This window comes from Lactuca virosa, chromosome 7 (genome assembly GCF_052849685.1).
Source record: "Lactuca virosa cultivar CGN04683 chromosome 7, Lactuca_virosa_CGN04683_v6, whole genome shotgun sequence".
In the NCBI taxonomy this organism is placed as follows: domain Eukaryota; kingdom Viridiplantae; phylum Streptophyta; class Magnoliopsida; order Asterales; family Asteraceae; genus Lactuca; species Lactuca virosa.
In genome coordinates this window covers 62189953-62202993 of record NC_136432.1, presented here as the reverse complement: position 1 = coordinate 62202993, position 13041 = coordinate 62189953, and positions in this window count along the sequence as shown.

The following is a 13041-nucleotide window of genomic DNA, read 5'->3' as shown; positions in this document are numbered from 1 at the left end:
CTTAGGCTTACATTTGCTACTTAATGTTTTAGTTTCAGGTCCTTCAGGTTTGAAGGACAAGGAGTTGGCATGACTGGGATATTTGTGTAACACCCGATTTTTTAGGTACATTTCTTATAATTAAAAGCCTTAATTTTATTTTGGAAAATTGGTCCTACGTTGGGCGTAGGTAGTCATCTATGCACGGCGTAGGTCAACTAGTCATTGCGGGGACTTATTGCCCTACGCAGGGCGTACCATGTCTACGCATGGCGTAGGAGCATTGGACCCAAAACCCTAATTGGGGATTTATGAGCCATTATTAAAGTCTCTAAACCCTTGAGAGCCTTTTCATTCTCAGCCTCCACCCTCTCATATTGTAACCACGAAACCCTGGCCCCTTAGTGTGGATTTTGAAGCATTTTAGTGATCCTTGTGTGCCTTGGTGAAGAAGGAGGCCATTGAAGGAGTACTTGGTGAACCTCAAGCTTGTAGATCTTGACTTTTCTCTTCTTCAACATTCTCCAGGAGGTATAAAGCTTGAAACTTGATGATTTCTTTGATAGATCTAGTTAGTTGTGAGTTTTATGAACTTTTTGTCCCTTGAATTTGGTCCTAGTGAGTATGAGCTACTCCAGACCTCAGGAGTGTCTTTATCTATCATTTCTAAGGTTGAAGAGTGATAAAAATGGGAGCTTGGTTGCTCCCATCCTTTCATGCATGAGTTCTTGATCTTTGAAGTGTGTTTTGGACTTATGACTTGGTATTATGCTCCATTGAGCCATGTAAAGGCATAAAGTTGAAGACTTTATCACTTAGGATGTTATTTGAGACCAGATATGAGAGTTAGACGTTTGGTACAATTAAGGAGTTAATAAGAAGTTTGCAATATATAGCAGTTACGCAGGGTGTATCTTGGCTACGCAGAGCATAGCCTAATTTTGTCCTGATTCCATCCAAAGGCTCTACGCTAGGCGTAGAGCAAGGTACACATGGCGTAACCCATAAGTGGAATTTTGATCAAAACGGGAATTAGGTCAAGTTGGGTGGATTATGGCCATGAAAGAGTAAAATGGTCTTTTACCCAGAAAGAGAGAGTAATTATGGACTATGACCCTTGGGTGTGAATGATTGCTTTGGTTTCTAATTAGGGACTTATGGTATATTGATTAGTGTGGGGAGTTCCAGTTTTGACAGCTCGAGTGTGATATTTGTTGTCTTCATATTGAGGTGAGTCTTCTCATTGTACTCGTGAGTCGAAGGCACCAATGTCGGCCCACAGGATTATGCTAGTTGTCTTTGTGACTCTTGTTTGTTAAGTTGGGTTGGGACCATTATTACTCATGTTGGGCTGGGCCTATTATTATTTATGTTGGGATGGAACCATTTACATGTTGGGTTGGGCCCATTTATATGGTATGTGGTATTTTGGGAAACTGGCTAAGCTTTGTGCTTACAGTTTTGTGGTTTAACATTTCCAGGTACTTACAGTTCGAAAGGAGAGGGCCCGACATGATTGCAAAGTTTATTATGCATTAACTTTTAATTTCAGTGTGATGTTGAGAATACTTTGTACTATGGTTGTTTGGAACAAATTGGTGTTACTTTGGGTGTTTGAAAAATAAAAACTTTACCACTATTTTTGGGACGTTACAATATGGGCGTTCTTGGAGTCACATGACATCTAGTTTAGCCATTCTATGTTACGTAATGGTTTTCAAAATAAGACTCAGGTTCTGTATTTTTATTACAATTATGTGGGAGTGACGTGTGAAACGTCCAGAAATTTCAAATCAAAATTTTCATTTTTATTTATTTTAAAATATATGTCGTACAAAACATTACACCTTTTTATTACATGATTAATTATAAAGAGCGTCTCAGCGGAAGTCTATAAAACTTTATTGATGTCTCCATGCAGATATAGTCATGTGTGAGCCTTTCCACGGTCAGATGAACAACCTGCAAAACAGTTATTCAACAACTGTAAGGCGAAGCTTAGCGAATTCTCTAAAAATATTTCATACCACAACACATATACAATGCATACACATATTGGCCTTCAACTTATAGTTGGTCTGCCCCTTGGCCTTCAGCATATAGTTGGTCCGCCCTATATAGCCTTCAATACATGGCTGGTCCGCTCTCTTCTGTCCTTTAGCATAAAGCTAGTCCGCCCGAGTCTATTGGCCTTCAGCCCAGGGCTGGTCCGCCCTTAACTCCACACATATATATCAACATACATATAGAAACAATCCACATAACGGACAATAACGATTCTAATTTAATTTCCCAAGTATATACTACAGGGTAACTATATCGTAACATACATAGGATACATACTGGAGTATACAATATAGTGAGAATAACTCACCTGGCCAAATATTTTGAAGATCAACAGCTAACCGGACGATCCTCCTGACGGCATCGAGCCTATTAAGTATTAACCTATAATACTATAATTTATTAGATTATAATGGAATCCAGTAAAGAAGGCTAGATCTGTCACTAATCCCAATGAGTACTAACAGATCTATCAAGTAAGGATCAGCCATGCATGACAGTTGGGAGGCATGGTCATTTTGGCATATAGATTTTCTGGAATCCAAAAACCAAGCCAACGTGACCTTTCTAGATACCTCTCTCATAAGTAGATTAATCAGTATTTTGACTTGGAATTACTGATAAATCTTATTTATAGGTCCATAATAACGACTTATAACTATAAATATAAGTTACAGTCAAAATGAGAGAGTGTATCTTAACTTACAGAGATTTGGGCGAAAACCGGGAAATTGTATTGACAGAATCCCGATACGAAAAGCTTCCTTCTTGTTGGCCTCTTAGATATTCTAGAGCCTTTCCAACCTATCCTATAACTAAGGGAAAGTCGGACCTCAAAAAAATAGGGAGAATGGAGTGAAATGGGTGATAAATAAAGCAAATTGGGAGGGGTATTTATACACCTCTGGGGTGCACACCGTGCAGGTCCTGGAGGTGCGCCACATGCTCAGGCCTGGCTGGCTCCACTCCCTGCTTGCCACATGTCGACGTCGGAGTTGTCCACCTCATCCTTTCAAGTAGCAAGCCATGTGTCCCAAAATTATGGTGCCACATGTCACATCCGCAGCTTTCCATGTCATGGCGTCTCTTGGGGGAGTTGAAGAGTCGGTTTGCCACGTGATGCTCTCTGGTGCCGCCACGTCATCGGTGTGCGTCGGGCACTTCGCATGCCCAGTTTTCCAAATTTTCAAAGTCGCTTAACTTCTTCATATGAGCTCCGTTTTCGACGTTCTTTAAATTTACAGAAAGCTCTCGACGAGATCTACAACTTTACTTTATTTCCCAATAGCTAGTTCTCAGTCTATCAAAAAAATTTATTTTTGATAGGCTTAGCGTGTTAGAGATCACTGCAGAAAGCATAACTCCTATACACGGATTCCGTTCTTGATGATCTTTAGATCGACGGAATCCTATTGACGAGATCTTCAATTCTTGTTTAGCTTATTCTACCTAATAATCTACCGATCTAAAATTTGATTTCTGCCTACATATTGTTGTGCTGAAATCCTAGAAAATCCTAACTTCCTCTAATGAAGTCAGGTTTAGATGTTCTCTATACATACAAATTCGATTTTACTAGTACTACGACTTTTGTTTGGTTTACTAAGGTTACTAAGTCATCTAACTAAATTTCTAATTTATATTAATCGTGAACATTTACAAAAATGATAAAATGGGGTGTTACAACTCTCCCCCACTTACAAGGATCTCATCCCCGAAATCTAACTAAATAACTCTATGTAATTGCTCTTGGAGAGATTTCACATTCTTGGAGAGATTTCTCATACAGAGAGAGATTTGGGAGAGTTAGAGTGAAAGAGATTGGGAGAGACTTCTTTTGTGACCTTTTTGAGTGTTTGGCTTCACAACGCAAGGTTCTTACACTCTGTTAAGCCTTTTTATGAATGTTATACGCTCTCGAGGGGTATGGAATAATGTTTTATCAAGTAGATTCATCACTTACCCTAATTAGGGTTTAGAATTTCCGAACACGTGAAAACTCTAAGTGATACTTTATTTTAAGATTGCGAGTAGTACAATAAGAATCATAATGGAAACCCTAATATACAAGGGTGAGATGAGTTGACCGGTTTGACTTGTTGACTTTAGTTGACTTTGACCTGGCCAAAAATTGACGATTGTCACATCATCCCCCCGTTAGAAAGAATTTCGTCCCGAAATTAGTGTTTCGACTGGGACTTCAAGAATTTGGAGGAAAGATGGGGGAACTTTTCGTAGTATAAGGAATTGATATGGTGGGGAACATCCCGCTTGATGTTAAATGACGACCTTGGAATTTCTTATTGTAACTTGAGCTGAGTCGATTTAAAGGAGTTATTGTTTTGGAATGATAGTGTATTTTACGTGTGCCTTTATGCTCTCCGCTTTATACTTGGTATTACCACTATGAATATTTTATAATGTAGTTAGCGAGTTCCATCATTACGAATGTTTCAACAAATTGTGACGAAATTTGCATTATAAGTCCTACCAGTTCTTTTATAATCGCTTGGTGTAAACTAGTCGTATATCATTAAGATTGCAAGGGCATTCGGATGGGTGACCCCGCCTTAAGCCCACAACCAAACAAGGAACAGGAAATGAGGCGGAATCACACATTCTAAGTCCATAGAATCTTAATGATATATGACCATAATGTTTACACTAGCCATCATAGATTCACTAGTAAAACCCTGTGTTTTTATATAGAAGATAAGACTTATTCGGGTGATAGGGCGTTCATTTGCACTCCTGGGTAACCTAGTCCCGAAGTTTGTGGGAGGACTCGTACCTGGTCCATCTATCATCAAATTGCGCATATAGGTCGTATGTACTTAAGGTTGGCAAGACAGTTAGATGGGTGACTCTGCTCCAAGTCCACAACCAGACAAGGAACATAAAAATAGGGTGGAAGCACACATCTAATGTCCGTAGAATCTTAATTATACATTTTCCTCGCGTATAGTAGTGGTAGACTAACCGTATTCGTCCCAAGCTTCTGTGATTGAACTTTATTTGTTGCGTGAAGGGTCTCCTGGAAATACTTGTGGTAAGGTTTCGGAAGGTATAATACTCCTCTGGTGAGTGTCTTGGGGTTTCACAGCGAGAGATGACCCGGAAGTCCATGCTGGATGTGTTTATGGGAGACGAAGGTTTCGATATTCGGGTGGTTAGGTGAAGGGTCTTTTCGTAGCCGTTAAATCAGGAAGGTGAGGACTATACCAATCAAAATCGAATGACGACGACAGTATCTTTTTAGGTAAAACATGTGTTAAGCTGTATTTGCACGAAATGTTCGTTTGAGAGATATAATATTGTGTGTTTCTTTTTAGTGTGTTCCGTTTTGATCGATGTTATTGTTACTGCAACTGCTTCGTATTGATGTTACTAGTACTGATGGTGAGTGTGTTCTGATAGCTAGTAATGATACTCTATATCATGATTTCCGACCGGTCACTCTATGATCGAGTGGTATATGCAAGTTGCTTGAAATTTGGTATTGGTGAAATCGTCGAGGGACTGGCTCTACTCTAATCCCACTGCTAGACATGGAACAAGAGTCAAGACGGAATTATTTGCTTTAAGTCTTTAGTATTTTGATTATAATTAACCCCGATGTATGTACAAAGTCATCACAGCTTACAGGTAATGATCCTAGGGTCATATATGAGTGTCTTTGATTTGATTTGAACGAGAGAGAATTTTAACTACTTTTTGAAAGACGGTAATTTTAGCAAGCATACCAAATTCATTACAAACATATGGTACTTAAACGTTTTTGTCGTTGGAAACATTACAAAAGTCCTAATAGGGTTCCCTTGTTGCTCCTGCTGGTTTGTTCATCACACTCCTCCTGCTCCCCCGTCATTCTTCTCAGTTGGACATTCTCTCTTGAAGTGTCCCATTTCACCGCATAGGTAGCATCCTGGGCCTACCCTGGTGTTGGTGGTTGAGGGGAGGTGTTGGGTTTGGTTCCTGCAAAAACGGGCAGTATGTCCGTTCTTGTTGCAGTTTTTACAGTGCATCACCCGGCAAACCCCATTGTGATGGTAGCCACACTTGTTACACCTTGGGAGTGATCCCTTATATGGTCTGGCCGGTGCTTGGGTGACAGACCTTGTGGCTAGTGCTGAGGCATGTGTCGTGACTGCTGTTGTAATGGCAGGGGCAGCCACGGACTGCTGTCTTCTAGCAAATATTTGAGGTAGGTTACACTCCTTTTCGTTCCAAAACTCTCGTTTCTTGTTCGTAGGTTTGTGGCCTGAGGCGCCTTCATTGGCAGACACCCGCCGGTGTTCCTGATTGTTACAACAATTTGTATTGTCGGTACCGCTTCCATCTCTGTTGGCGTTGTTAGCATTGAGTTGCGCCATGACGGTTGTCACGACTGCCGTGACTGCAGCTTGAAAAGTAGCAGGATCTATCTGCAGGATTGCTGCCTTGCTTGTCGGCTGGTTACCTTCTTGTGAAGACATAATCCTGTTGCATGAGGAGAAACGATGTCGTGAGTAGGGATGATTATCTCTAGTTATATCCTTACCATTTATATACACATATATAAATTTCTCACTTTACTGAACTATTCTCGGGTAGAAGTAGGTTTCATACGGGCGTTAAGCTTTACTCATCTTGGGATTATGTTTTGTCCAAACACACCTAACTGAGGAGTTTTGATGGGACCCGATGCATTAGTGCTGGTATGATCGCACCCTCATAGGTCTACGAAAAGGGCACCTTTTAACTATGAGGCTTAAAAAGGTGAGATGATAGTGAGTCTTGAATAAGGGTTTATACGTCGGGAGTTATTTATCTTAGTTCTGAGTGTATCGTGTTCTGGTTGTTTATGGTGTTCTGAAAACAGTTCATAACGAGAGTCTATATATGATAAACTTATGAATTTTAGTAGTATTGCTCCCAAAGAAATAATACGCATGCCTCTTTTATTTGTATGATTTTAGCATATCTAGTTTTTAGAGGAAGGTTTTGAGCCTGATGCAGGTCCGCACCACATCATTGCAAGAAAAGTTTGGACCGCAAATAAATATCTCGACTAGTGTAATCACTAACTCGTGGGGTCGGGCCTACACATGGAGGGGAGTAACACCAACGCATACTCATAGACCTAATCTACAAGGTCTTGTGAGTAAAATGAACTCTGCTTACGATAATACGTCCCCAAATGGCGAATTGTTGTTGTTGATGGCGACTCCATCCCTCGATCAATGCTGCCCAACGGGGCACAGGCTCGATGGAGTCGAGACGGTTCGCGAGAGCCCAGGCTATGTGAGGAGAGTTGTCGACCTCTGGCTCTACCTCCGACTCTTATCCTCATCACTCACTAACTCTCCGGGTTTGGAAAGTAGGGGCCTCCTGGTATGTAAGATCTTGTCGTGATGTCCGTGCAAGAATAGGGGTGGAAGAGATAATTAATAGACGTCTAATCCTATAATTACTTATAGGGGGTGATCCTTATCAGTCACGTCTATAATCACATAGTGCATACCAGTTATACATAATCTGAGATAGAATAGATCTTCGAATAAATGACTCTACTCTAAGTCCACAACCAAACAAGGAACAGGAAGTAGAGCAATAGCCATAGATTCCGAGTCTATAATATCTTTAATTATGTATAACCTTGGCGTATGCACTCAGTCGTTATAGACCCACTAATAGGGATCTTTAGTTTTCACATAAGTTGATCATGGTATCACCAAATACTCCTATAGTATTTTAATATTATGTTTGGTTCTTAACGATTTTCTTGTATGAGTGTTGGTAAGTTGATAGACTTGTTGTCCACCATGACTATCCCCCGGCACATGCTAGTCATTTCTCGGACGAATATAGTTGATCAGGCTATATCCCTCCCAGCCTTGATTGCATATCCCAGGGCATATTCACATTGCACAACTCCTCTATTTTTAACTTTTGCGTTTTCCTTAGACATGACACTAAACCGGTATGCATGTATGTACTTTTAGCAAGAAACTATTTATTTCTAAAAGTATAGTTATTTGAAAATGTTAAATCAGAGACCTTAGTCCCAAAGCATTTATAGTTTGTATATCTTATGTGGTTCGATATACTTAGTTCACTATAAACAATGCTCTGATACCAATCTGTCACACCCCCAAACCAAGGATGGCGTAAACGGCCGGGGGTGGAGGACTTCATGTATAGTATCACAACAACGAGTATGATAGTGCTCAAAGTAAATACAACCATCATAAATATAATTGAAAAAGTTACACCAAAGTATATGTTTACATGATTCAAATCAATTACATTATGATGACAAAATGAACTGTTTGACGATTTATCGTCCCATCCTCAAAATGCTGTTGGTTTTCCTGTTTCACTGATTTCCTGAGAATACAAGTAGTTTTGAAAAAGTGTCAACAATTAAATTGGTGAGTTCATAAGAGTTTTGTTTGAGAAAGAAACCGTTTTCCTTGTAAAAGCGACAAAGTATGTTTCCAGAAAATCCAATATTTTCTTTATTAAGTGAAATGAATGCTTCTATGTTATGCGATAATGAACCCTAGAAGGACCCATAGATTCCTTCTATAATCGCCCAACGTATATAAGTTATATAAAATTTAAGTTAAATAAACCGTTGAATATAATGGGTCTGCCCTAGGTCCACAACCAAACAAGGAACAGGAGATGAGGCGGGCCCACCAATTCTAAGTCAGTTGTGACTAGATTCTTATATAACTCTATCATATACACTTAGCAATTATAGCTGAAGTCTAACAATTCTAGCTTTATGTAGTTTTAATAGAAATATGTTCCAAAGAAAATCCTATATTTTCCTTATAAAAGTTAGGTGGTCCTAAATCCCAGGACCGAAAATAAACAAGTATTTTTCCATACTTAGAGTAATTCCTGTGAGTTAAATCGACATAACTCGCTAATTAAAAAGTAAAACCCGTAAATCTTATGATTTGTTAATACCACATGTGAGCTATTATAACCATGCTAAGACTCAGACGGCCTCGTAATACGACGTTCTTCAGGCGTCGCAAGTTAAATGACACTTGTCACCTCAGACCTGCCGGTCTAGCTGTTGCATGCAGCTCAGGTGCGGGCTTGTCAGACCCAATATAGATCTATACACAACTATCACGCTCTCCCTACAAGAGACTCTGGTTACAATTTATAGGACTTTTGACTTTGTTACTACGAAAGTAACACGAAGCGAACATCTCACAAATTTATTCATTAACAGATTTACGTGAACTGAACTGAAAACCTTTGGTAAATGAGTTTGAAAATGTAAATGATACATAAACTATACCTATTATAGTTTATCCAAAACGTTTGTACTGTAAAAGAACTCTTTTATGAAAATACATTAGTGCTATGAATCCATAAACTATGCTTATTATAGCTTATTATATGTGTTCGAAATGAATGAAGAATCTTATCATGAATGACTAAATTTTAGTTTATGATGATAAGCTAACAAGAAAATACATTCAATATTTAGAACTTATTGTTATACACTTTGCTCAACATAATACAAAGTGTTATGACAGTTATAAGCTGTTAACTAGTTTTTAACCTTTCTGCACTCTTTTAGAAATATCGTAGAAAAATCGTACGAAGTCGAAAGCTGAATCCGTAAATTCTGAGAGTTCATAAAATGTGTCTAGTTTATTCGTAGTTTTTATTATGATTTTTAGAAGTCTTTAACTTGTGTTAAAATGTTCATATTCACAGACTGGTCCGAATTCGTTTCTGAAATGATAGGCAGTTTTGTAAAAATCACCATAAATCGTAGAAAAATCGTATGGAGATGTGCAAGTAGTCATTTTAAAGGTATGAAGTTGAACTATTTGCATATTAAACAGTTTTGAAAGATATCAAGTTTAAGGTAGTCACAATAGTCCGTGAATAAGACTTAACTTTTCTAATGAAAGTTGTGGTTTGAGTTTAGTTAAGTTTTTGGTGTTTTAACTTGTATTCCCCCCCTAAAACTTGAAGAAAACATGAAAATGTAGGGTTATGAACTCACCTTGAGTGATTTCAGTAGGTGGATGATGGAGAAAAGAAGTGTTCAACTCAAGAACACTTGGGAGATGCTTTGAAGATTTGAAGATCTAACAACAAATATGACGATATTTGTGTAAGGAATCTATAATTTGGATGAAGGATAGTAGAATAATCATAAGGAGGATAATATCACTTACCAAAAGTGAAAGAAAACTTGATGATCAGCCCTTGAATCTCGAATTTGAGAGAGAGAGAAGTGAGAGAGAAAGGTGTTTGTTCTTTGGTGGAAAATGAGAGAAATATGAGGAGAGAGGAGGGTTTTCCAGCTCTTGACCAAGTGTGTGGCTGAAAAATGGTGGGAAAAGTACTATGGAATGACTAGGTATGGTGGAAGGACAAGGGGTTGTACTATGAAGGTATGGGGAGGTTGCGTGTGTCCTTGTCCAAAGGATAAGTCAACACTCCACCTAAATATCTCACCAAGCAGATTTTATTCTTAGGCAAGGATTTTCCCCAAAATATAATTAAAATATGAATATTTGGGGTTTATTATGTTAAAATACGAGTTTGGGTGAAAATCCCGCGTTAAAATCTCGAAAAACCGGCTTAAAACGAAGTTTGGGTCAAAAACCGGCAATCTGGACCGAACCTACGAGGTTCGGCTCTAAGGGAGTGAGAACCGAGAGTGGAGAAGGAAGGAACCGAGAGTAGAAGAGAGGACCGAAGGTGCGAGGGTTCGGTCGTGGCTCGCATCTCGGAACCGAAGGTCAAGTCCTCGGACCGAAGGTCAGGTCCTCAGACTGAAGGTAGGAAGGGAAGAGCCGAAAGTCAGGTCTCGGTTCTGATTAGTCAGGGGACCGAAATAGACAGAGCCCTCGGTCCATTTCGGCTAAGAGGGTTTCGGTTCTCAGGAGGTTCGGCTCCTAAGAGGGGTTTCGGCTCCTTAAGGCTGTTTTTCGCGTAGACTTCCGTTTTTGAGCAGTTTTCGACTAAATCGAGGGTCGGGATGCCCCGAGTGATTATAAGAAGTTGAGAGAGATTTCGAGAGAGATTTGGGAGAGATTTGACATACTTGGAGAGATTTGGGAGAGATTTCACATACTTGGAGAGATTTCTCATACTTGGAGAGATTTGGGAGAGATTTCACATACTTGGAGAGATTTGGGAGAGATTTCACATTCTTGGAGAGATTTCTCATACAGAGAGAGATTTGGGAGAGTTAGAGTGAAAGAGATTGGGAGAGACTTCTTTTGTGACCTTTTTGAGTGTTTGGCTTCGTAACGCAAGGTTCTTACACTCTGTTAAGCCTTGTTATGAATGTTATACGCTCTCGAGGGGTATGGAATAATGTTTTATCGAGTAGATTCATCACTTACCCTAATTAGGGTTTAGAATTTCCGAACACGTGAAAACTCTAAGTGATACTTTATTTTAAGATTGCGAGTAGTACAATAAGAATCATAATGGAAACCCTAATATACAAGGGTTAGATGAGTTGACCGGTTTGACTTGTTGACTTTAGTTGACTTTGACTTGGCCAAAAATTGACGGTTGTCACAATATGCATCCCAACTCCCACCAAAATCAAGCACACATGCCCTCAACATGTCCTTAAGATTTTGAATAGTCCTTTCACTCTTCCCATTGGTCTGAGGGTGATAAGTTGTGTTGAGATGCAATCGGGTTCCCACCTCGTCATGGAACCTCCTCCAAAATCGAAAAGTGAAAAAAAAATCTCTATCATATCCTATTGATAATGTTACTCTGTGCCTAGAGACCACTTCCTTAACGTAAACATCTGCAAGCTTCTTTGCCGAGGAGCTTTCTTGGATGGGCACGAAGTGGGCACTCTTGGTTAATCTATCAAATATCACCCATATAGTGTCTACTCCGTGAGGAGTCTTCGACAACTTGGTGATGAATTCCATCGATATTTGTTCCCACTTCCACATCGGGATATCAATAGGTTGCATCTTCCCATGGGGAATTTGGGGTTCGGCTTGACCTTCCGACAAGTAAAACACATTTCGACGTACCAAGATACATATCTCTTCATACTGGGCCACTAGTAACTGTGTCTGAGATCCCTCTACATCTTTGTAGCTATTGGATAGATCGAAAACTTAGACTTTTGCGCCTCATCCATCAGTATTTGTCGAGTTCCTCCTGAGTATGGAACCCAAACTCTACCATGTAGATTCTAGGAGTTGTTTTAGTGGGTATGGATGCGTTGTTCAGCAGGTATTTGGAGTACTATCTTGAGAAGGTGACTTAGAGGACTCGGTATAATTCTTGAGGAAAGTATGGATAGGTGTGGAAGATAGTGCTAGGCCCGTACTACTGGAAGAACAGGATCCATACTCGAATCAAGGATGGTCACGGAGAATCTAGGAAACCTGTGGGATGAGGATTCTTTGAGTATGTTCTGATTATTGCTATGTTGCTTTTGAGAATGGTGATGAGAACTCGTGGAGGAGGATCGGGTTCTGGTTCAGGATCAGGTGATAGTGTTGAGTCGATGGATGAGCGGGTGCGGGAGTTCATCTCGTTAGAGATCACCCGCGGTATTTTGGAGCAAACTCCTGTGATCTTTGGTGCGATCAAGGAGGGGATCATGGAGATTAAGCAGGAGCGTCAGGAAGTATACCGCGCTGATATTATGGAGTTGCTGGATGAACGACTCGGGGCCTTTCAGGCCGAGATTGCGGTAGGACAGTTAGGAGCACATACTCCCTCATTTCGGGAGAGGGCTCTGTTGGTTCCATAGTATATGGCGGACAAGGAGATGAAGAATGCGAAGTATCATGATATGTTGAGGGATGACATCAGTGAGTGTGTGATCTTGTCAGGGTGTAAGACTCTAAATGATAAGATTGCTAGAGCCCGAGAGCGTGAGATTGATTTGAAGCACCTTGGGAAGAGGAATTCAGAGCAGATTCAGATCGCAGTAGGCCAGGCGAAGAGGCCCAGGACTCAGGATTCGCGTCTTGGAAGCCA